The following is a 26,244-nucleotide window of genomic DNA, read 5'->3' as shown; positions in this document are numbered from 1 at the left end:
GAAGGCAAATGGCTTGTCCAAGGCCCTTGGGCTGGATTGCACTGAAATGAGGGAGTAGTAAGTCGACTGTGGATTTCATAGGATAAAAGGGGCAGACAGTGTGGTAGGCAGAATGGCCCCTGGCTTGTGACTCTGTTGGCAAGGGGGAACTAAGGTTGCAGATAGTAAGAATGATAATCAGCTGACATTAAAATAAAGAGATTTTCCTGGATCCTCTGGGTGAGTTCAAGGTAATCAAAGTATCATGGGGTCCCAAATTAAGGAAGAGGAGGGCAGAGCAGTTAGGGCCACGGTGAAGCACTGTGATGCTATCCCCACCGTGCTGCTGGTTTTGCAGATGGAGGAAGTGTCCACCAGCCAAGGAAGGCAGCTGCCTCTAGAAGCTGGAAAAGGCAAGACAAGGGAGTCCCCCCTGCAGCCTCCATTAAGGACAGCAGCCCTGCCCACACCTTAATTCGAAGCCTATGAAACTCATATCTGACCTCCAGAAAGGAAGGGAAAAATAAGGAGGTAGAAGAGAAGGCAAAAGAGTTGAGTTGAATGTAGAAAGATGAAGGACACAGAGATGCGAAGAAGGTTAAGAGAATGATGAAGTTGGAGGGAAGGCAACAGAGATCAGGGGTTTTCAAGTTCACTTTGCAAAGAGCTTTATGATCTGAGCAACTTGACCCCCTAAAAGGGGGTTCTGAGTAGGTGCTAATACCCCCATTTTAGAGATGAGGAAAGTCAGGCTTTGAGTGTTTGACTCAACCAAAGTAACTTGGACGGACATGTAGGCAGAGAAACAGGAGGTAGCCAGAATTCGACATGCAAACTACCAAGTGCGTAAAGCTTTGAGTGCAATTGGCTTTAAGCAGGTAGGTTCCTGATTTTTTTCTTTTCAAAATTATTAGCAATATTAATAAACAAACTTTGTAACACTAACCAAATTTAAATTAAAAAATTAATCCTGGCCCGGCTAACCCATGCAAATTATGTCTTTATGTTACCTTCTTATATTTTCATGATACATACACAATTTTACATGGTTCTGATTATAGTATAAATATAATTTTTTTCCTTTGTATCATAAATAATTCCTATGTTGTGTCAGTCTTCATAATTTTAGTTCATAATGGCTGTTTGACATTTCATCACACTGATGTATAATAATAAGAAATTTCCATATTGTTGGACGTTGGTTCAGTTTCTTGATCTAAATAAGGGTGCAATGAACATCTTTAGATACATACCATTTTCCTTTTTTTAAATTTTTATTTAAATTTCAATTAGTTAACATACAGTGAAATATTAGTTTCAGGTGTACAATATAGTGATTCAATAATTCTATGCATTACTTAGTGTTCATCATGGCAAGCATACTCTTGAATCTCCTACACCTGTTTTACCCCTCTCCCCCACCCATTTCCCCCACCCATCAGTTTATTCTCTACAGTGAAGAGTCTGTTTCTTGGTTTGTCTCTCTTTCTCTCTCTTGTTTCCCCTGTGCTCATTGGTTTTGTTTCATAAATTTCACATATGAGTGAAATCATACAGTATCTGTCTTTCTCTGACTGACTTATTTTGCTCAGCATAATACTCTCTAGCTCTATACATGTCGCTGCAAATGGCAAGATTTCATTCTTTTTATGGTTGAATAATATTCCATGGTATATATCCACCACACCTTCTTTATCCATTCATCGGTCGATGGACGTTTGGGCTGGTTCCATAATCCGGCTATTGTTGATAGTGCTGCTGTAAACATTGGAGTGCTTGTATCCCTTTGAATTAGTATTTTTGCATCCTTTGCATAAATACCTAGTAGTGCAATTGCTGGACCGTAGGGTAGTACCCAAAATATAGAAAAAACTTACAAAGTTGCACACCCCCAAAACAATCCACTTAAAAATGGCCAGAAGACATGAATAGATATTTTTCCAAAGAAGACCTACAGATACCTAACAGACACATGAAAAGATGCTCAACATCCCTCATCATCAGGGGAATGCAAATCAAAATTAAAATGAGATATGGCCTCACACCTGTCAGAATGGCTAGAATCAGCAACACAAGAAACAACAGATGTTGGGGAGAGTGTGGAGAAAGTGGAACCCTCGGCTGGTGGCAATGCAAACAAGTGCAACCTCTCTGGACAACAGTAGGGAGGTTCCTCAAAAATTTAAAAAAAGAACTACCCTATGAGAATTTTCCTTTTTTTTTTTTAAAGAATATTTAAGATAAATTACTTGGGGGTGCCTGGGTGGCTCAGTTGGTTGGGCTTCTGACTTCGGTTCAGGTCATGATCTCACGGTGTGTGGGTTCGAGCCCCGCGTCAGGCTCTGTGCTGACAGCTTGGAGCCTGGAGCCTGCTTTGGATTCTGTGTCTCCCTCTCTCTGCCCCTCCCTGGCTCATGCTCTGTCTCTCTCTCTCTCTCTGTCTCTGTCTGTCTCAAAAATGAATAAATATTAAAAAAATTTTAAGGTTAATTACTGGGACTATGGGTATGGATATTCTCATTATTCCATATTTATTGACAAATCACTCCCAAAGCCATTGTACCAATTTATGCTGCATGGAGGCACAAGTTTACCAAACCTGGGCAGTCTTGGCAGTTAAACTTTTTCCCCCTCTAGTTTTTAAAGCCTTTATTTGTCTTTAGGACCTCAGATTAGCTAGTATATACTACTGGTGAGCAAAAGGGTAGAAGACCCCTCTGTGCATGCGTTTATATTGATTTGCTGAATTAAGCAATTTGTCTTTATTTGCATTTCAGAATATCAAGGGGTATTAAGGAAAAATATAAATTTCACCGAAATCAACAATTAGTCCTAGACATGTTAGAGAAAAAAGGGGGTTACCAATGACTTGCTTTATCCCAATTTAATAAACTCTAACTGTGGAGAATGCCTACGAGTGAAGTCACTTAGGAGGACAATGGGAGAACTGGGAGGCACACTGTCTGAACTCGTGGCCACAGACACTTCAAGTCTCAAGACTGCTTGGTGGCAATATTTAGAAACAGTGACTAAGGCCAAGGACAGCTTCCCAGTAAAAAGTTCTGTGGTTAAAGACCATGCAGAATTGTTCTTAGGGTGTCTAGCAATACTGAGATGCCTGTCATTTTCTTTTAATTTTTTTAAGTTTATTTATTTTTGAGAAAGAGAGTGGAGGATGGGGGGCAGAGGATCTGAAGCAGGCTCTGCACTGAGAACAGATAGCCTGATGAGGGGCTCAAACCCATGAACTGTGAGGTCCTGACCTGAGCTGAAGTTGGAGGCTCAGCTGATTGAGCCATCCAGGCATCCCTGGTTTTTTTTTTTTTTAGATAAAACAAGTTTTGTTATAAGTAATGTACCATATTTTAAGGGTAAACCATATTGATTCAGTATTTTTTTAAATTTTTTAATGTTTATTTATTTTTGACAGAGAAAGAGAGAGATGGAGCATGAGCAGGGGAGGGGTAGAGAGAGAGGGAGACACAGAATCCGAAACAGGCTCCAGGCTCTGAGCTGTCAGCACAGAGCCCGACGCGGGGCTCAAAGTCACAGACCGCGAGATCATGACCTGAGCCGAAGTTGGACGCTCAACCGACTGAGCCACCCAGGCGCCCCTTGATTCAGTATTTTTATACAGTATGAAATGATCACCTCAATAGGTCTAGTTACCATCTATCCCCCCACAAAATTGTTACATTATTAACTATATTCCCCTTGCTTTACATTACATTCTCAATTATTTATTTTATAGCTGGAAGTTTGAACCTCTTACCTTCACCTGTTTCGCCCGCCCTCCCAACTCCCTTCCCCTCTGCCAACCACCAGTTTGTTTCAGGTATCTATGAACATGTTTCTGTTTTGTTTGTTTGTTTGTTTTAGATTCTATGATTAAGTCAAATAATAGGGCATTTGTCTTTCTCTTATTTCACTTTGCGTAACACCCTCTAGGTCCATTCTTGTTCTTGTAAATGTCAAGACCTCATCATTTTTTTGATGGCTGAGTAATACTACATTGTGTATGTGTGTGTGTGTGTGTACATGAATTATCCATTCATCTATCAATGGACACACACATTTAGGTCTTAAATCCATATTGAGTTTATTCTTGTGTGTAGTATAAGAAAGCTGTCTAGTTTCATCCTTTTGCATGTATTTTTCCAGTTTTCCCAACACCATTTATTAAAGGGACAGTTTTTGCCCCATTGTATGTTCTCATTTCCTTTGTCATAAGTTAACAGACCACTAAGTATGGGGTTGTTTCTATGCTCTATATTCTGTTCGGTTGATCTATGTTTGTATTTGCACCATCATCATATTGCTTTGATTGCTGTAACTTTTTACTGTAGTTTGAAATCAGGGAGGGTGATACCTCCAACTTTGTTCTTGCTCTAGGTAGCTTTGGCTCTTCGGGGTCTTGTGCAGTTCCATATGAATTTCATGATTATTCTAGTTCTGTAAAAAAAAATGCCTTTGTTTTTTGATAGAGATTGCATTGAATCTGTAGATTGCATTTTATATTCACCTGATCCATGAACACGGACTATTTCACCATTTATTTGTGTCTTTTTTCAATGTCTTTAATTAATGTCTTAGAGTTATCAATGTACAGGTCTTCTACCTATTAGTTAAACTTATTCCTATGTATTTTACTCTTTTTGATGTGGTTGTAAATGGGGTGGTTCTCTTATTTCTCCTTTTGATAGCTATTAGTGTATAGAAACCACAGATTTCTGTATATTAATTTCAAATCCTACAATTCTGCTGAATTCATTTTTCTAAAAGTTTTTTGGTAGAGTCTTTAGGGTTTCTATGTGTAGTATCATGTCAGCTGTAAATAGTGACAGTTTTACTTTTCTCTTCTAAGTGGATGCATCGTATTTCTTGCCTCATTGCTGGGACTATGACTTCCAATACTTTGTGGACTAAAACTGGTGAGAGTGCATCCTTGTCTTGTTGCTGGTGTTACAGGAAAAGCTTTCAGCTTTTGACTACTGATTGTAATGTTAGTGCTGGGCTTGTCATTATATGGCTTTTATTATGTCGAGGTATATTCCTTCTATACTCTGTTGAGAGTTTTATCATAAATAGACGGTGAATTTTGTCACATGCCTTGTCTGCATCTATTGAGATGATTGTATGATTTTTATCTTCCTTTTTTATTAATGTGGTATATCATATTGACTGATTTGCAGATGTTGAATCATCCTTGCATCCCTGAAATAAATCCCACTTGGTCATGATGTATTATACTTTTATTATTCTTGAAAACAGGCTATTAATATTGCATTGAGTATCTTACATCTGTGTTCATCAGGGGTATTGATTGGCCTGTAGTTTTTTTCTTTATGTAGTGTCTGTCTGGTTTTGGTATCTGGGTAATGCTGACCTTTTATAATGAGTTTGGAAATGTTCTTATCTTTTTAATTATTTGGAATAATTTGAGGAGGGTAGGTACGAACTCTTCTTGAAATGTTTGCAGAATTCACCTATGAAGCTGTCTGGTCCTAGATTTTCTTGTTGGGATTTTTTTTTTTATTACTGATTCAATTTTATTAGTAGTAAAAAAAACCATAAAATTATATTTATAGAAATATTTCCATTTCTTGGTTGTCTAATTTTCTGATGTCTAATGTTTATAGTATTTTCTTATCCATCGTATTTCTGTGGTATAGATTATAAATTCTAATTTTACTTATTTCCTTGGTGAGTCTAGCTAAAGGTTTGTTGATTTTGTTTATCTTTACAAAGAACAAGCTCTTAGTTTCTAAAATTTGACTTCTTTAGTGTTTATTTCATGTATTTCTGCTCTGATCTTTATTACTTTCTTTTTTTCTACTAACATAAGGGTTTAGTCTTTTTTTTTTTTATTTCCTTTATGGTAAAGTTAGATTTTTTTTTTGTTCTGTTTTTAGTTATTTTTTTTCTTGTTTCATAAAGTACCCTGCACTGCTATGAAATTCCTTCTTACAACTGCTTTTACTGCATCCCAAAGATTCTGGCACATTGTGTTTCCATTTTCATTTGTCTCAAGGTAGTTTTTGATTTCCTTTCTGTTTTTCCCATGTGCGCATTGGCTGTTAAATAACATGCTGAATCTCCGTATTTCTTTTCCAATTTTCTTCTTGTGGTAAATTTCTGGTTTCAGACCATCATAGTCAGAAAAGATAGGTGATTTGATTTCAATCTTCTTAAATTTATTGCGACTTGTTTTGTGGCCTACCATGTGATCTATCTTGGAGAATGTTTCATGTGCACTTGATAAGAGTATTTATTCTGAAGGTTTTGAATGGAATGTTCTGTTCTGTCTAAAGTTCATCTGGTCTAATGTGTGTGTGTTTTGATAACAAATTGAATTTTTCTTCAGCCGGGCCTTCAGGAGACTGGGTGGCCAGACAGCAGGGTAGGGCACTATACCCTGTAGCTCAGCCTGTGTTCACTGGTCCCAAGGGTGGGTGCAGGTCCTTGAAGGCACACAAAAAGAAACTTTCAGGCCCCCAGAATGCTGTCTAGCGGGGGACTAGGTTGGCTTTTGGGGCGTGGTCTTGAGGCTCAGCAGCTCCAGGAAACGCCATTTTGAAACCACCTCCTAAACCCGTCAAACCAGGGCAAGTTAAAGCATTGAGACCCCTTTATACATTAGAACCATGAACTCCAGATGAATTGTGCTTTGAGGAAGGTGATATTACCTACCTTACTGATGTGGTACCAACTGGTGGAAAGGCACCTCCAAAGGCAGGAGTAGGCTAATCCCTGGCAACTATGTGGCCAAGCTCACAGAATCCATTGACAGTCCACTGTATGAAATTGCAAAAAAGAGGCAACTTGAGCTGTTTGAAAGAGTGTTTGGACAACTGGGTTGGTGTCAATGGCTTAGACAAAGCTGGAAGCACTGCCCTATGCTGGGCATGTCACAGAGGGCACAAAGATAACAGGGGGAATGCTGTTTCCTCAACCAAAGATTGAATTGAACCAACAGAACAAGTTGGGAGACACAGCTTTGCAGGCTGCTACCTGGAAGGGTTCTGCAGATAATGTCCAGTTGCTTGTGGAAAAAGTACAAGAACAGATTTAAGAAACCATGAGAAAAAGCATGTCCTGGATGTGACTCCTAATGCTGCCTGTGCATGTCTCCTAAAAATGAAACAGGGAACAGATACTGTTCAAATATTAAGCAATGCCAAGGAGTATCTTGATGATGAAGTCTCGGATTTATTCCCTTCTGGAGATTTGAGATCTAAAACTTTTGTTGCTTTTCCATTCTAAAACCTTTATCCTTGCCAGAAGGGTGCTGATAACTGTTTGTTTTTTTTTTTTAAGTCTATATGAACATGGACGTATTGCACGTGTTTGAGTACAATGTGTAAAAGTGTAGGTTCTTAGTGTCAGTTTGCCAATAAGTGACTGGATACTTTGCTGCATAAAGTACATTTTTATTCACCAGAGTAGAACAAGAAGAGATTATTTCTATTTAACAAGCTAAAGGAAATTTAAGAACTTTTTTCTTAAAGTAAGAATGGTTGCTTTAGTGTTTGTTTGTTTGTTTTTTAGGTAACTTCTTTACCTTAAGGATTGAAATATTTGGGTTGGATTTTTAAAGGGGGAAATACTAGTTACAACTTAATGAACCAAAAAACTTCACAGAAAATCATCAGCTGGTCTAACAAAAATAAACACTTTAAGAGACTGTAAAAAATTGAATTTTTTTCACATTGGGAGATTTTTATTAACTTAGATTGACATTGTTAATTTTGTCTGCCAAGTCCTTGCTGAATGTATCTTTGTTTGCTACAGACCTACTGGTTTTTATCAATAACCCGGGATTATGAAGACTTATAGTTATCAGTGATTTGTAATGGTTAAAACAACGTTAAAATAACAAGTTACTTCACTGAAATACTGAAAAGAATATCCTGGGGAGTGTTTGAAAGCTCTGTTTCTAAATAGTAATTGATATATTTAGATAGGTATTTGGTATTGAAGATAAGTACTTACATAAAACATTGGTAATACATTGCTCTACTAATGAGGCTAGTTATTAACTAGTATATTTCCAACACTAAAGGATAAAGGTTTATATGCATATTTATTTTATTCATAGAACCCTTACCAATGAAGAATATTGTAGCCAACAATAAAGTGGCATATTGTGAGTGATATTCTGTAGAAGTGAAAAAGAAGCCTGCAGTGGAAGAAACTAGAAAAGTGTACTATGTATCCTTTATACAAACCCACTCTGAACAGAATTAAATGCAGACCAAATGCTTTTAAAAACTTTTGTGCCTTGCTGGCAATTGCAGTATCCACACACTAAAGATAAAAGGAATAATAATAATACAGAACAGTGTTTTAAATGACTGTAGCTCATTTAAACCCTTCAGCCATCCACTGGGTTGTCAGATCACATTGGCAACTAAAATTTGACATCCTCCTGGGCTTGCTTGGTTAAGGTCCCTATTTCAGAGAACTTTACAACCATTTTAGCAGCTTCATCCAAGTCATCACAAGCAAGAATTTTAAGTCCATTGTCTGTTATCAGTGCCTTAGCATCATCAACTCTTCTACGTTGTAACTGTACTACAATAGATATTTTAATTTCTAAGTCATGTACGGCGATAACTATACCCTGTGCAATAACATCATGTCATATGATTCCTCCAAAAATGCTGACCAGAATAGCCAGGACCTGTTTATCTGAAGTGATAAGCTTAAATGCCTCTGTTACTTGATGGACTGTGGCATCACCACCAACATCAAGAAGGTTTTCTGAAGTCCTCCATGAAGTTTTATTCCAGCCCTTGTGGCCAGCCAATCCAGCACCATTTACTAGACAGCCTATATTTCCACCTGGGCCAATGTAGTTGAGATCCACCTCAGTGAATCTCTGTCCCTTTGATTTTCCTGGGTCTCATTCAGTAAGTCAAAGATTTTTGTCTGGAGATAAGCTGAATTAGAATCAAAGTTGATCTTTGCATCCGTGCACAGCACAACTCCATCTGAATCCTCGACCATTGGGTTTATTTCTTCCGTGGTTGCATCATATTTCCGGAAAGGGTTGTAAAGCTTGATCACATTTTCTGCCACAGAATTTACAATATTAGGTGGAAATCCCATCTTCTGTTTGGGCCAGACAGCCTGTTCCTTTTTGATGCCTTCTAAATTATCAATAGGTTCTTCAACTGTGGCCTTAGTCTCAGTAGCAACGTCATCAGTGTTGACACCACCTTGCGAACTTCCTGTTAATACAGGACCTTGAAATGACCTTTCCATTGTTATTGCAAAGTAGTATTCTTTGCAATATCTTTCTAGCATATCTTTGCTCACCCACCAAATACTTGATTACATATTCTCCCCTTTTTTGCTGTTTTCTTGGTAAACAACTCCTCCCCAGTCACTTCTGAGGAAACGTTTTTTGCTTCTTGTGGAGAGAAAACTGTCTCCACTCCCCCTTTGAAGCCACTGTCAAATGTTTCTCTTCCTCTACCACCAGCTAAAACATGTGACTTTTTCATAAAATCTTTTGAATCTAATTTTTTGCCAATTGCATAAACTCCATCTGGTGATTCTGCCACATGTCCTTTGGGAATAGAGACACCAGCTTCTTGTATCCGTATTCATGTGTCGATGCAGTGAGAGATTCCTTTGTTGTTGTTACTGTATATGGAGTCCATGGTTGTTGAACAATCCAGGACTTCTCAGAGCCTGGGCAGCAGCCTATGACACCAGCCAGGACCTAGAAATCGAAGTTTTTTAATGAAGTTTTTTTAATTCAGGTATAGCTAACTTAAGGTGTTATATTAGTTTCAGGCATACAATATAGTGATTCAACAATTCAATACATTATGCAGTGCTCATCATGATAAGTATACTCTACTCCTTCACCTACTTCCCCCATTTCCCTCCCTCCTCCCCTCTGCTAACCATCAGTTTGTTCTCTGTAGTTAAGAGTTGGTTTCTTGGTTTATCTCTTTTTCTCTCTCTCTTTTCTTTTTTCCTTTGCTTGTTTGTTTTGTTTTTCAATTCCATGTATGAGTGAAATCATATGGTATTTGTGTCTCTCTGACTTATGTCACTTAGCATTATACCTTTTAACTCTACCCATGTTGTTACAAATGGCAAGATTTCATTCTTTTTTATGCCTGAATAATATTCCATTGTGTATATGTACCACATCATCTTTATCCATTCATTTATCAAAGGCTGCTTCCATAATGTGGCTATTGTAAATAATGCTGCAATATACAGGGGTGCATTATCCATTTGAGTCAGTGTTATTGTATTTTGGGGGTAAATACCCAGTAGTATGATTACCAGATTGCGTGGTAATTCTATTTTTAATTTTTGAGGAAGCCCTGTACCGTTTTCCAGAGTGGCTGCACCAGTTTGCATTTCCACCAATAGTGCATAAGGCTTCCTTTTTCTCCACATCCTTGCCAACACTTGTTGTTTCTTGGTTTTTTATTATAGTCATTCAGACAGGTGTGAGGTGATATCTCACTGTAGTTTTGATTTGTTTTTCCCTGATAATGAGTGACTTTTTTCCCTGATAATGAGCATTTTTTCATGTGTCTGCTGGCCATCTGTGTGTCTTTGGAGAAATATCCGTTCGTGTCTTCTGTCCAGTTTTTAGTTGGATTGTTTTTGTGGTGTTGAGTTGTATAAGTTCTTAATATATTTTGGATATTAACCCTTTATCAGATTTGTCATTTGCAAATATGTTCTCTGGGTCAGTAGGTTGTCTTTTAGTTTTGTTGACGGTTTCCTTTGACATGCACAAGTTTTCATTTTGATGTAGTCCTATAGTTTATCTTTGTTTTTGCTTCTCTTGCCTCAGGAGACATGTCTAGGAAAATGTTACTGTGACCAGTATCAGAGAAATTACTGCCTGTGCTCTCTTCTAGGATTTTTATGGTCTCAGATCACACATTTAGGTCTTCAATCCATTTGAGTTTATTTTTATTTATATGGTGTGAGAAAGTGGTCCAGTTCCATTCTTTTGCGTGTTACTGTCCAGTTTTCCCAACACCATTTGTTAAAGAGAGTTTTTCCCATTGCGTAATCTTTCCTTTTTTTGTTGAAGATTAATTGACCATATAATCGTAGGTTTATTCTGTTCCATGGATCCATATGTCTATTTTTGTGCCAATGCTATAGTGTTTTGATTACTACAGCTATGCAGTATATCTTCAAATCTGGGATGGTGATACATCCAATTTTGTTCTTTTTCAAGATCACTTTGGCTTTTTGGGGTCTTTTGTGGTTTCATACACATTTTAGAATAATTTGTTCTAAGTCTGTGAAAAATGCTATTGGTATTTTGATAGAGATTGCATTAAATATGTAGATTGCTCTGAGTAGTGTGGACAGTATAACAATATTTGTTCTTCTGATCCATGAGCACAAAATGTCTTTCATTTCTTCATGTTGTCTTCAATTTCTTTCATCAATTTTCAGAGTACAGGTCTTTTGCCTCTTTGATTACTTTATCCCTAGGTATTTTATTCTTTTTGGTGCAATTGTAAATGAGATTTTTTTCTTCATTTTACTTCATGTTGCTTCATTATCCAAGTATACAAATGCAATTGATTTCTGTATATTGATTTTGTATCCTATGACCTTACTGAATTGATGTATCACCTCTAGTAGTTTTTTGGTGGAGTCTTTCAGGTTTCCTAGATATACTTTATGTCATGATCGTGAAAGTTTTACTTCTTCCTTATTCGGATGCTATAATTTCTTTTTGTTGTCTGACTGCTGTGGCTAGGACTTCCAGCACTATGTTGAATAAAAGCAGTGAAAATGGACATGCTTGTCTTGTTTCTGACCTTAGGGAAAGAGCTGAGTTTTTTATCATTGCGTATGGTGTTAGCTGTGCATTTTTCATATATGCTTTTTATTATGTTGAGTATGCTTCCTTTACACCTACTTTTTTGAGTTTTTTTTATCATGAATAAATATTATACTTTGTCAAGTGCTTTTTCTGCATCTACTGAAAGGATCATATCCTTTCCCTTGTTGATGTGATGTATTACATTGATTGACTTGCAGATATTGAACCATCCTAGCATCCCAGGAATAAATCCTACCTGATTGTGATAAATGATTTTTTTAAATGTACTTTTAGATATTGTTTGCTGCTATTTGTTGAGGCTTTTTGCATCTATGTTCATCAGAGATATTGGCCTGCAATTCTTTTTTTGTAGTGTTTTTCTGGTTTTGGTATGAGTGTAATGCTGGCCTCATAGAATGAATTTGGAAGATTTCTTTCCTCTTCTATTTTTTTTTTTCAACGTTTATTTATTTTTAGGACAGAGAGAGACAGAGCATGAACGGGGGAGGGGCAGAGAGAGAGGGGGACACAGAATCGGAAACAGGCTCCAGGCTCCAAGCCAGCAGCCCAGAGCTTGACGCGGGGCTCGAACTCACGGACCGCGAGATCGTGACCTGGCTGAAGTCGGACGCTTAACTGACTGCGCCACCCAGGCACCCCTCCTCTTCTGTTTTTTTGATAACTGATTCAATTTTATTTCTGGTAATCAGTTTGTTCAAATTTTCTATTTCTTCCTGATTCAGTTTTGGGAGGTTATGTGTTTCTAGGAATTTATCCATTTCTTCTAAATTGTCCAATTGGTTGGCATATTTTTTGTTTAACATTCATAATCTTTGTATTTGTGGTGTCAGTTGTTCTTTTGATTTCTGATTTTACATCCTCTATTTCTTTTCTTTTCTTTTCTTTTTTTCTGATGAATCTGGGCTAGTTTTAACAATATTGTTGATCTTTCAAAGAACCAGCTCCTGGTGTCATTGATCTCTTCTATTTTTTGTTTGTTTTTATTTGATTATAACCGCTCTAATCTTTATTATTTCCTTCCCTCTGCTGTTTGGGGGTTTTTCTTGTTCTTCTTTTTTGCAGCTCCTGTAGGTGTTAAGGTTGGGTTGTTTGAGATATTTCTTGCTTATTGATGTAGGCCTGTATTGTTATAATCTTTCCTCTTAGAACCACTTCTGCTGCATCTATCCATTCATCAGTTGATGGACATTTAGGCTCTTCCCATAATTTGGCTATTGTTGAGAGTGCTGCTATAAACATTGGGGTACAAGTGCCCCTATACATCAGTACTCCTGTATTCCTTGGGTAAATTCCTAGCAGTGCTACTGCTGGGTCATAGGGTAGGTCTATTTTTAATTTTTTGAGGAACCTCCACACTGTTTTCCAGAGTGGCTGCACCAGTTTGCATTCCCATGAACAGTGCAAGAGGGTTCCCATTTCTCCACATCCTCTCCAGCATCTATAGTCTCCTGATTTGTTCATTTTAGCCACTCTGACTGGCGTGAGGTGATATCTGAGTGTGGTCTTGATTTGTATTTCCCTGATGAGGAGCAATGTTGAGCATCTTTTCATGTGCCTGTTGGCCATCTGGATGTCTTCTTTAGAGAAGTGTCCATGTTTTCTGCCCATTTCTTCACTGGATTATTTGTTTTTTGGGTGTGGAGTTTGGTGAGCTCTTTATAGATTTTGGATACTAGCCCTTTGTCTGATATGTCATTTGCAAACACCTTTACCATTCCGTTGGTTGCCTTTTAAAATATTTTTGAGGAGTGCTGGCTTGAATATGGCGGCGTAGGAGGACTCTGGGCTTACCGCGTCCTGCAGATCACTTAGAGTCCACCCACACCTGCCTAAATAACCAAGAAAACCACCAGAAGACTAGCAGAATGGATTCTCTGGAGCCAAGTGTAGACAAGAAGCCCACGGAAGAGGGTAGGAAGGGTGGAGAGGCAGTGTGCGCTAAGTGGACAGGCAGGAGGGAGCCAGGGTGGAGGGGCAGCCCGCCGGCAAAGCAGAGCCCCCAAGTCTGGCTTGCAAAAGCAGGGGCTGGGTGGAGTGTGTTTGGACAGCAAGTGGGGCTTAACATCTGGAAGGTTATAAGTTAACAGCTCTGCTTGGAGAGTGGGAGGGCAGGAGGACAACAGGAGGGAGAGTTGTTGAGCCCTGGACGACAGAGCACAGCTTGGCGGGGAACAAAGGCACTGGCCAGTGCCATCTCCCTCGCCCATCCTCCAGCCAAAATCCCAAAGGGAACCAGTTCCTGTCAGGGAATTTGCTTGCACCATGCAAACACCCAACGCTGTGCTTCTGCGGATCCATCCCTCCAGTGGCGGGTATGACTCCCTCCTGGTGCCGCAGGACCCCTCCTGAAGCGGATCACCGAAGGAAAAGCAAGCTGAGCCTGCCCCTCCCGCCCCTATGCACCTTGCCTATCCACCCCAGCTAATACACCAGATCCCCAGCACCACAAGCCTGGCAGTGTGCAAGTAACCAGACGGGCCACGCCACCTCACAGTGAATCCCACCCCTAGGAGAGGGGAAGAGAAGGTACACACCAGTCTGACTGTGGCCCCAGCAGTGGGCTGGGGGCAGACATCAGGTCTGACTGCGGCCCCGCCCACCAATGCAAGTTATTCAAGACAGCACAGGGGAAGTGCCTCGCAGTTCTGCACCACTCCAGGGACTATCCAAAATGAAGAAACGGAAGAATTCCCCTCAAAAAAACCTCCAGGAAACAATGACAGCTAACGAACTGATCAAAAACGATTTAAACAATATAACAGAAAGTGAATTTAGAATAGTAGTCATAAAATTAATCGCTGTGCTTGAAAACAGTATAGAGGACAGCAGAGAATCTATTGCTACAGAGATCAAGGGACTAAGGAACAGCCAGGAGGAACTAAAAAATGCTATTAATGAGCTGCAAAATAAAATGGAGACAACCACAGCTCGGATTGAAGAGGCAGAGGAGAGAATAGGTGAACTAGAAGATAAAATTATGGAAAAAGAAGAAGCTGAGAAAAAGAGAGATAAAAAAATCCAGAAGTATGAGGGGAAAATTAGAGAAGTAAGTGATACACTAAAAAGAAATAATACACACATAATTGGTATCCCAGAGGAGGAAGAGAGAGGGAAAGGTGCTGAAGGGGTACTTGAAGAAATCATAGCTGAGAACTTCCCTGATCTGGGGAAGGAAAAAGGCATTGAAATCCAAGAGGCACAGAGAACTCCTTTCAGATGTAACTTGAATCGATCTTCTGCATGACATATCATAGTGAAACTGGCAAAATACAAGGATAAAGAGAAAATTCTGAAAGCAGCTAGAGATAAATGTGCTCTAACATATAAAGGGAGACCTATAAGACTCGTGACCCATCTCTCTATCCAGCAAACCTGTCATTTAGAATAGAAGGAGAGATAAAGGTCTTCCCAAACAAACAAAAACTGAAGGAATTCATCACTACTAAACCAGCCCTACAAGAGATCCTAAGGGGGATCCTGTGAGACAAAGTACCAGAGACATCACTACAAGCGTGAAACCTACAGACATCACAATGACTCTAAACCCATATCTTTCTATAATAACACTGAACGTAAATGGACTAAATGTGCCAACCAAAAGACATAGGGTATCAGAATGGATAACAAAACAAGACCCATCTATTTGCTGTCTACAAGAGACTCATTTTAGACCTGAGGACACTTCCAGATTGAAAGTGAGGGGATGGAAAGCTATTTATCATGCTACTGGAAGTCAAAAGAAAGCAGGAGTAGCCATACTTATATCAGACAAACTAGACTTTAAATTAAAGACTGTAACAAGAGATGAAGAAGGGCATTATATAATAATTACAGGATCTATCCATCAAGAAGAACTAACAATTATAAATGTCTATGCACCGAATACGGGAGCCCCCAAATATATAAAACAATTACTCACAAACATAAGCAATCTTATTGACAAGAATGTGGTAATTGCAGGGGACTTTAATACCCCACTTACAACAATGGATAGATCATCTAGACACACGGTCAATAAAGAAACAAGGGCCCTGAATGAGACATTGGATCAGATGGACTTGACAGATATATTTAGAACTCTGCATCCCAAAGCAACAGAATATACTTTCTTCTCGAGTGCACATGGAACATTCTTCAAGATAGATCACATATTGGGTCACAAAACAGCCCTACATAAGTATACAAGAATTGAGATCATACCATGCATACTTTGGGACGACAGTGCTATGAAACTTGAAATCAACCACAGGAAAAAGTCTGGAAAACCTCCAAAAGCATGGAGGTTAAAGAACACCCTACTAAAGAATGAATGGGTCAACCAGGCAATTAGAGAAGAAATTAAAAAATATATGGAAACAAACGAAAATGAAAATACAACAATCCAGACGCTTTGGGATGCAGTGAAGGCAGTTCTGAGAGGAAAATATTGCAATCCAGGCCTATCTCAAGAAAAAAGAAAAATCCCAAATACAAAATCTAACAGCACACCTAAAGGAAATAGAAGCAGAGCAGCAAAGACACCCCAAACCCAGAAGAAGAAGAGAAATAATAAAGATCACAGCAGAAATAAACAATATAGAATCTAAAAAACTGTAGAGCAGATCAATGAAACCAAGAGTTGGTTTTTTGAAAAAATAAACAAAATTGATAAACCTCTAGCCAGGCTTCTCAAAAAGAAAAGGAAGATGACCCAAATAGATAAAATCATGAATGAAAATGGAATTATTACAACCAATCTCTCAGAAATACAAGCAATTATCAGGGAATACTATGAAAAATTATATGCCAACAAACTGGACACCCTGGAAGAAATGGAAAAATTCCTAAACACCCACACACTTCCAAAACTCAAACAGGAAAAAATAGAAAGCTTGAACAGACCCATAACCAGCGAAGAAATTGAATCAGTTATCAAAAATCTCCCAACAAATAAGAGTCCAGGACCAGATGGCTTCCCAGGGGAATTCTACCAGACATTTAAAGCAGAGATAATACCTATCCTTCTCAAGCTATTCCAAAAAATAGAAAGGGAAGGAAAACTTCCAGACTCATTCTATGAAGCCAGTATTACTTTGATTCCTAAACCAGACAGAGACCCAGTAAAAAAAGAGAACTACAGGCCAATATCCCTGATGAATATAGATGCAAAAATTCTCAATAAGATACTAGCAAATCGAATTCAACAGCTTATAAAAAGAATTATCCACCATGATCAAGTGGGATTCATTCCTGGGATGCAGGGCTGGTTCAACATTCGCAAATCAATCAACATGATACATCACATTAATAAAAGAAAAGATAAGAACCATATGATCCTGTCAATCGATGCAGAAAAAGTATTTGACAAAATTCAGCATCCTTTCTTAATAAAAACCCTCGAGAAAGTCGGGATAGAAGGAACATACTTAAACATCATAAAAGCCATTTATGAAAAGCCCACAGCTAATATCATCCTCAGTGGGGAAAAATTGAGAGCTTTCCCCCTGAGATCAGGAATACAAAAGGGATGTCCACTCTCACCACTGTTGTTTAACATAGTGTTGGAAGTGCTAGCATCAGCAATCAGACAACAAAAGGAAATCAAAGGCATCCAAATTGGCAAAGATGAAGTCAAGCTTTCACTTTTTGCAGATGACATGATATTATACATGGTAAATTGGATAGACTCCACCAAAAGTCTGCTAGAACTGTTATGTGAATTCAGCAAAGTTGCAGGATACAAAATCAATGTACAGAAATCAGTTGCACTCTTATACACTAACAATGAAGCAACAGAAAGACAAATAAAGAAACTGATCCCATTCACAATTGCACCAAGAAGCATAAAATAACTAGGAATAAGCCTAACCAAAGATGTAAAAGATCTGTATGCTGAAAACTATAGAAAGCTTATGAAGGAAATTGAAGAAGATATAAAGAAATGGAAAAACATCCCGTGCTCATGGATTGGAAGGATAAATATTGTTAAAATGTCAATACTACCCAAAGCTATCTACACATTCAATGCAATCCCAATCACAACTGCACCAGCATTCTTCTCGAAACTAGAACAAGCAATCCTAAAATTCATATGGAACCACAAAAGGTCCCGAATAGCCAAAGGAATTTTGAAGAAGAAGACCAAAGCAGGAGGCATCACAATCCCAGACTTTAGCCTCTACTACAAAGCTGTCATCATCAAGACAGCATGGTATTGGCACAGAAACAGACACATAGACCAATGGAATAGAATAGAAACCCCAGAACTAGACCCACAAACGTATGGCCAACTCATCTTTGACAAAGCAGGAAAGAACATCCAATGGAAAAAAGACAGCCTCTTTAACAAATGGTGCTGGGAGAACTGGACAGCAATATGCAGAAGTTTGAAACTAGACCACTTTCTTACACCATTCACAAAAATAAACTCAAAATGGATAAAGGACCTAAATGTGAGACAGGAAACCATCAAAACCCTAGAGGAGAAAGCAGGAAAAGACCTCACTGACCTCAGCCGCAGCAATTTCTTACTTGACACATCCCCAAAGGCAAGGGAATTAAAAGCAAAAATGAACTATTGGGACCTCATGAAGATAAAAAGCTTCTGCACAGCAAAGGAAACAACCAACAAAACTAAAAGACAAGCAACAGAATGGGGAAAAGATATTTGCAAATGACATATTGGACAAAGGGCTAGTATGCAAAATCTATAAAGAGCTCACCAAACTCCACACCCAAAAAACAAATAATCCAGTGAAGAAATGGGCAGAAAACATGAATAGACACTTCTCTAAAGAAGACATCCAGATGGCCAACAGGCACATGAAAAGATGCTCAACGTCGCTCCTCATCAGGGAAATACAAATCAAAACCACACTCAGGTATCACCTCACGCCAGTCAGAGTGGCTAAAATGAACAAATCAGGAGACTATAGATGCTGGAGAGGATGTGGAGAAACAGGAACCCTCTTGGACTGTTGGTGGGAATGCAAACTGGTGCAGCCACTCTGGAAGACAGTGTGGAGGTTCCTCAAAAAATTAAAAATAGACCTACCCTATGACCCAGCAGTAGCACTGCTAGGAATTTACCCAAGGAATACAGGAGTACTGATGCATAGGGGCACTTGTACCCCAATGTTCATAGCAGCACTCTCAACAATAGCCAAATTATGGGAAGAGCCTAAATGTCCATCAACTGATGAATAGATAAAGAAACTGTGGTTTATATACACAATGGAGTACTACATGGCAGTGAGAAAGAATGAAATATGGCCCTTGGTAGCAACGTGGATGGAACTGGAGAGTGTGATGCTAAGTGAAATAAACCATACAGAGAAAGACAGATACCATATGTTTTCACTCTTATGTGGATCCTGAGAAACTTAACAGAAACCATGGGGGAGGGGAAGGAAAAAGGAAAAAAAAAGAGGTTAGAGTGGGAGAGAGCCAAAGCATAAGAGACTCTTAAAAACTGAGAACAAACTGAGGGTTGATGGGGGGTGGGAGGGCGGGGAGGGTAGGTGATGAGTATTGAAGAGGGCACCTTTTGGGATGAGCACTCGGTGTTGTATGGAAACCAATTTGACAATAAATTTCATATATTAAAAACAATAAAAAAATAAATGATTTTTCACTTTTGTGTTTTCATTTTCACTTGTCTCTGTGAGTTTTTGGATTTCCTCTGTTTTTTTGATTGACCCATTAATTATTTAGTAGCATGTTATTTAACCTCTATGTATTTGTGTTCTTTCCAGGTTTTTTCTTGTGGCTGATTTCTAGTTTCATAGTGTTGAGGTCAGAAAAGATGTATGGTATGACGTTAATCTTTTTAAATTTGTTGTGACTTGTTTTGTGGCATATTATGTAATCTAGTCTGGAGAATGTTCCATGTGTACTTGAAAAGAACGTGTATTCTGCTTTGAGATGGAATATTTTGAATGTGTTTGTTCGATCTATCCCATCCAATATGTCATTCAAAGCCACTGTTTCTTCTCTTCCTTTTTGGATTATCTATCCATTGATATAAGTGGGATTTTAAATCCCCTAGCATTAGTGTAGTACTCTTGAATGCTTCTATTATTATCTTGAGCTGCCATATGTATTTGGGTGCTGTCATGATGGGTGCATAAATATTAATAATTTCTATATCTTCTTATTTGATTGTCCTTTTAATGATGTAGTATCCTTCCTTGTTTCTTGTTATAGTCTTTATTATAAAGACAATATTTTGTCGCATATAAGTGTTAATACCTTTACTTTTAAATTCCTTTTTCATGACAAGTGCTTTTCCATACCTTCACTCTGATTCTGCATGTGTTTTTAGGTCTGAAATGAGTTTCATGTAGGCAGCACTGGGTCATTCATTTTTATCCATTTCATCACCCTATGTCTTTTGATTGCAGTATTTAGTACATTTACATTCAAAGCAATTTTTGATAATTATGTACTTACTCCCACTGTGTTACTTTTTTTTCTTTAAGTTATTTTTTATTTTTTGTAGTCCTTTTCTGTTGGTTTATTCTGTTGCTCTCTTCCTCATGGTTTGCTGGCTTTCTTTAGTGGTATATTTAGGTTCCTTTCTCTTTATTTTTTGCGTATCTATTACTGATTTTTTATCTGTGGTTACCATTACACGTACGTATGACATCTTATGCACATAACAGTCTTTATTAAGTTGATGGTGGCTTAAATTTGAGCATCTTCTTTACTCCTTTCCTTACCATGTCTAGATATATTATGTTATCATTTACATCCTTTTAATTTTGTGAATCCCGTGATTAATTTTTATAGATATATTTAATTTTACTTCTTCTGGGCTTCCTACTTTTCTTACTCCTCCTTATGGTCTTTCCTTTCCACTCAAAGAGTACTCTTTAACATACATTGTAGGGCTGGTTTAGTGGTCATTAAGTCTTTTAACTTTCGTTTGGGAACATTTGCTTCTCCTTCTATTCTGAATGCTGCATTGCTGGATAGGATATTCTTGGCTGCAGGTTTTTCTCTTTCAACACTTTGAATATATCATGCCACTCCCTTCTTGCCTGCCATTTCTGCTGAGAAATCAGCTGATCACCTTATGGAGTTTCCCTTGTATGTAACTGCTTTCTTTCCTCTGGCCTTAAAAAATGTTTTCTCTTTATTACCAATTTTTGCCATTTTAATTACTATGCGTCTTGGTGTGCACTTCCTCGGGTTGATTTTGTTGGGGCTTTCTATTCCTCCTGGATATGGGTTTCTGTTTCCTTCTCTAGAGTCAGAAAGTGTTCAGCTATTATTTCTTAAAATTTCGGCCCCCTTTTCTTATTCTCTTTCTAGGATACCTATAATATGTATGTTATTAAACTTGATGGTGTTGTTGAGTTCCCTATGTGTATTTTCATTTTTTTAATATATTTTTTCTCTCTCCTATTCAGATTTATTGTTTTCCATTACTCTGTCCTCCAGGTCCCTGATCGATTCTGTAGTCCACTATTTATTCCATGTAGTATGTTTTTAATTTCAGTTATTGAGTTCTTCACCCTGACTGGTTCTTTTTTATGTTCTTCTCTCTTTATTAAGGGTCCCACTGGGCCCTTCCCTCTTTTCTCAAGTCCAAAATTATTTCAAATTCTCCATCAGGCAAATTCTCTGCTTTGTTTAGCCCACTTTCTGTGAACTTCTGTTCTTTCATTGGGAACATATGTTAGATCCAACATATCTATCTCCTCACTTTGTGTACCTCTGTGTCTCTTTCTATGTGTTAGCAAAGTCACGTATAGCTACTGCTCTTGAAAGCAGTGGTCTTATGAAGAAGAGGTACTATGGTGACTTACAGTGCAGTGACCCCTGTTCGTTAGAACCTGGTGCTTCAGGGGGTGTTTTTATGGGGTTTGACTTCACCCTACCATTGTGGCTGGACCACTTTCACCTTCAGTCCAGTTATTTGCCATGGTTCTCTTTGAGTTTTGTGAGCAGGGTTTGATGCCTGTGTTGTGTAAGTGGGCCAGTCTGAGGCCACTGTGGGCTTGAGTTGAGTCAGACTAGGCATTTGCCAGAGATGCAGTAGCACAAAATTGCAGGGTGCTTTCCCTTTGTTGTCCCCAGAGAAACTTTCATTTGTGGGTGGGGCCTATAGTTAAACCAGATACCTGCCTCCAGCCCACTACTGGGGTTGCAGCCAAACTGGCAAGTGTGTGTGTGTGTGTGTGTGTGTGTGTGTGTGTGTGTGTGTGTGTGTGTGTTTATCTTCCTCTCTATCTGAGGCAGACGTCACTCTGGAGTGGCACTAGTCTCTGTTGGGGCTGCTTGCACAATACCAGGCTTGTGGCACCTATTTCGATGGGCTCCAGCCAAGGGTCTACTAGAGGGGTCAGGTCTGCCAGAGAACGGGGATGAGGTACACGGTGTTAGCAATGTTTGTGTGGGTCTGCTGTGTGTGAGGACACAGAGCAGAGGCCTGGCTGGAGCAGAGGCTTGACTGGAGTGGGCATGTCCACAGGAAACTGCAGGGCAGGGCACACTGTTAGCAAGTTACATAATGTTGGCACTGTGCTCCCTTCTGCAGGTTCCTGCGTCTCTTCTGGGGGGCAGGGGAGGGAAATGGTGCCACCAGCTCCTTTGTCCCAGGAGGTCCCCCAAAGTTCCTGCCCCTCCAGCATGTTTTATGAGATTAGTAAACAAATCTCCCTCCTGTATACAGCAGTATTTTTCAAACTGCTGCTCTTATGCTGGTATTTCTCAGGAGCTGTTTGTTGTGCTGTCTTTTTAAGGGCATGGACTTAGTTTCCTATTGCTTCCTGCTGAGCCCACTGATTTTTAAAGTTCTAGGTTTGAGCCCCATAGACTATAAGAACTTGTGACATTATGCCTCTCTGGTTTTCAAACAAGCTACTTATATTTGGGATGCTTGGTATGAGGGTCTGGTCCTCTCTTCTTTCTATGCCTGTGGCATTTCTCCCTCCCATGAACAGTCCCGTGGGTCTGTTTGGCTTCCAATCACCTCTCTGCCTTCTTACCTTCTTCAGTGTGGGCTCTTCTCTACATTTAGCTGTGGAACATCTGTTCTGCTGGTCTTCAGGTCATTTTCTGGGTTATTAGCACTGATGTGGGTGTTATCTAGTCCTCTTACTCCTCCACATTCCCTGGAAGTCTCCCAGATCTATGTATCTTTATCCTTCCCCAGATCCCTATGTGAACATTATTCCACTTAATATAGTCCCAGAGGTCTCTTAAGGTGTCACCACTTTTTAAAATTCTCTTTCATTCTGCCACTCTGTGTAGATATTTTCCATTGCTTTGTCTTCTAGCTCACTGATTCATGCTTCTATTTTATCTATTCTGGTATTGAGCTGCTCTAGTTTTCTCAGTTCAGTTATAATTTCTGTTTGATACTTCTTACATTTCTTGTCTCTTTGTTGAGGTTCTTGCTGTGTTCACTCATTTTTCTCCTGAGTTTGGTGAACATCTTTAGGACCATTACTTTGAACTCTTTATCAAATAAGTGGCTTATTTCATTTTTGTTAAGATCTTTTTCTAGGATTTTGCCTTATTATTTGTATTGGAATATAGCCCTCTGTCTCCTCATTTTTGCCTGTCTGGGTTTGTCTATATGTATTGGAAGAAATGGCTACTATCATTAGTCTTGAAGGAACTATATTGTGTAGGAGCTGTTCTGGGTGGCTCCAAAATGCAATCTTCCCTGTCGATAAGAGCCAGGCACTCTATGGGCATCCATGAAGTGGGGTTGTGTGCCTGCTGGCTGTGATCAGGCCGTGACTATTTCCTTGAGAATTCAGGGCTCATGCCACTCGGTTAGTCCAGTTTCTGTTCATCCATTGTACATGTAGGGCATGGTTTGGAGCACTCACCTAACCCTGTTGTGGCTCAGGTACTGCATGCTGTGGATAGGGAGTGGGGAGGGTAGAGATTGCTTTCTAGTGCTAGTAGGCTAGAGAGAAGACATCAATAATGGTTTCTGTCTGCTCCATCACCAGCCATTGAGCACGAGACTGCAAAAATGACATCACCAGTGCTTCTGTCCTTGGGTAAAGTTCCTGCAGATTCTTGCCTATCCTGCAGCCAGTTGAAAATTAGTCTAAGTTTATTTGTTGCTTTTGTACTGGATTTTAAGGCAAATGCATTTGTGCATGAGCCTTTTAAGAGCATGATCTCCATTCCCTATAATTACATGATTATCCTGGTCTTAATACCCATTGACTTCCAAAACCAGTCATGCTGGGGGCTTGTCTTTTTGGTGCTGGCCACCAGAATGGGGGTGCTTGATGTAGGGTGTAATCCCTTGAGATAATGCTCCATATGTGGGGCATTCCTTCTGTGATTATGGAGTCACTAAGACTGGGGTGGGGTCTAGTGTTAGGCTGTATTTTTGACTCTCCTACCCTCCTTGATGCGTTGCTTTTATCTTTAGTTATGGAGGCATTGTTCTTCCTGTTCTCAGATCCCTTTTAGAGGAAAATTAATCCATATGTAGCTGTAAGTTTGTTGTGCCCCTGAAAGGAGTTCAGAGTCTTTTTTTCATCCACCATCTTGAATCACTCCTGAGATGCTTGTCTTTTTTGCCCTGGTCTCCTGGTTAAACTGTATTCATGCCTTTATTTTGCCAGAGGAGTTCAGGGAAGAATAGCAATGAAATGCCCTTCCCTCTTGCTTTTACCATGTTGCTGTTATTTTTATTGAGGTATAGTTGGCATATAATACTAGTTTCAGGTGTAAAACATAATGATTACATATTTGTATAACTTGTGGAATGATCACAATAATAATTAACATTCAACACCACACATAGTTAGAAAATTTCTTCTTGTGGTAAGTAAGATCTAGTCTCTCAGTGGCTTTCAAGTATGCAAAACAGTTTTGTAGTCACCATGCTGTACATTATATAGCTAGTGTTTATTTTATACTTGAAGTTTGTACCTTCTGGCTCCCTTTACCAATTTCACCACTCCCCAATCCGTGCTTCTGGCAACTACCAATCTGTTTTCTATATCTAAGAATTGACTGTTTTTGTTCTTATGTTCCACATATAAGTAAGGTCATATGGTATTTGTCTTTCCCTGTCTAACTTACTTCATTTAATATAATGCCCTTGTAACAAAACCCAAGTTCATTTGCTGGACACACATCAAAGCTAATCACTGAGGCATTAGACTATGCACCAAGGAAATGGTTTATTTGAGAAGCAGCTAAATGAAAAGACAGGAGAGCAGGTCTCGAATCCCCCTCCCGAAGGAGGCAAGTCAGGGGAATTTAAAATAATCAAAAAGTTGCCATTGTGGTTATTGGTCCCATTAGTGCTTTGATTACAAAGTTTCAATCCTCATTATCTTTGACGATTCTTTATTCTTGAGGGAATTGGGACAATGATGGCTCTAATTTCTTCTTGCTGAAATGGGGTGAATGAAGATCAAGGTTAGAGGAATATACTCATTTAGAAATATTCTTCAGTTCCAGGTTGAAATCCAACATTCTGCATTACCAACATTCTTGTTCTTTGGCTAATAGTTCTTGTACAACATTTTATACTATATTTTATGACTAAGTAGCAAAGGAGAATTAAGAATATAGACATTTCACATTTCAGTAATTCTTGTAAGATTGACCTAATTCCTTGGGAAATCCTGAAAACCATTTCCAGATCTGATTCTAGGGCCTTAGGGTACATTTGTTGTAACCAAGTAGCTTGTAGTATGATGAATTAGCTACTGTACAAACACCTCCTTGTTCTGTCAAAACATAATCTAAAATAATTCTATTACCTAGAATTACTTGGCCAAAAAGTCTAAGGCCTTTTATTGTACTCCAGCTATTTAAATATTTATATCGCCAAGGGAAATATTTATATCCACAGACAAAAATGTAACCTGGGGGTACACATAGCACTTCTGTTAATTCATGGGGATCAATACTTTTATTTTGCAGACTTATTGATTTCTCTCAACTAGCCCTCCTAAATAGTAATTTCATGTCTATCAGAGGCTTGTTGGTCCAAGCAGGTTTTTTTTTCGTGTTCTCCTTGCTGGCAGGGTATATAGGACCTGTAGTTTCTTGTGGAACCAGTTTAATTAGAGTATGTTAAATCCACAGCTCCGTTCCTTTTAGTTTCATTGAAGAATGTTGCTCATTAGCACCTCATAAGTTTCTGCCCCAGGAGGTTGGTCCTTTGGGTACTTGCTTTTCCAGGTCTTATTTTCTTTTGGAGAGAGAGAGAAACTCTTAAGCAGGCTTCAAGCTCAGTGTGGAGTCTGATATAGGGCTCAGTCCTACAACCCTGAGGTCATGAGCTGAGCCAAAATCGAGAGTCACATGCTCAACCGACTGAGCTACTCAGATACCCATCTTCCAGGTCTTTAATAACACTAAGTCTCCAGGATTCAAGTAGTATGAGGGCACATCAGTGGAGTACATCAATCAACCCGCTCTTGTTTTCGCATCATGGTAAA

General features: G+C 38.9%; 2 pseudogenes; one reads left to right on the top strand and one right to left on the bottom strand.

The window, feature by feature from the left end:
- The first annotated feature begins 244 nt into the window (after window positions 1-244).
- LOC101085788 lies at window positions 245-9,472 on the top strand (annotated as a pseudogene).
- Window positions 8,378-26,244, bottom strand: part of LOC101085534 — a 67,600-nt pseudogene continuing 49,733 nt past the window's right edge.

This window comes from Felis catus, chromosome B1, assembly GCF_018350175.1.
Source record: "Felis catus isolate Fca126 chromosome B1, F.catus_Fca126_mat1.0, whole genome shotgun sequence".
Classification (NCBI taxonomy): Eukaryota; Metazoa; Chordata; class Mammalia; order Carnivora; family Felidae; genus Felis; species Felis catus.
The sequence above is the reverse complement of the archived record's forward strand: the minus strand, read 5'-3'. Positions and strand labels throughout refer to the sequence as shown.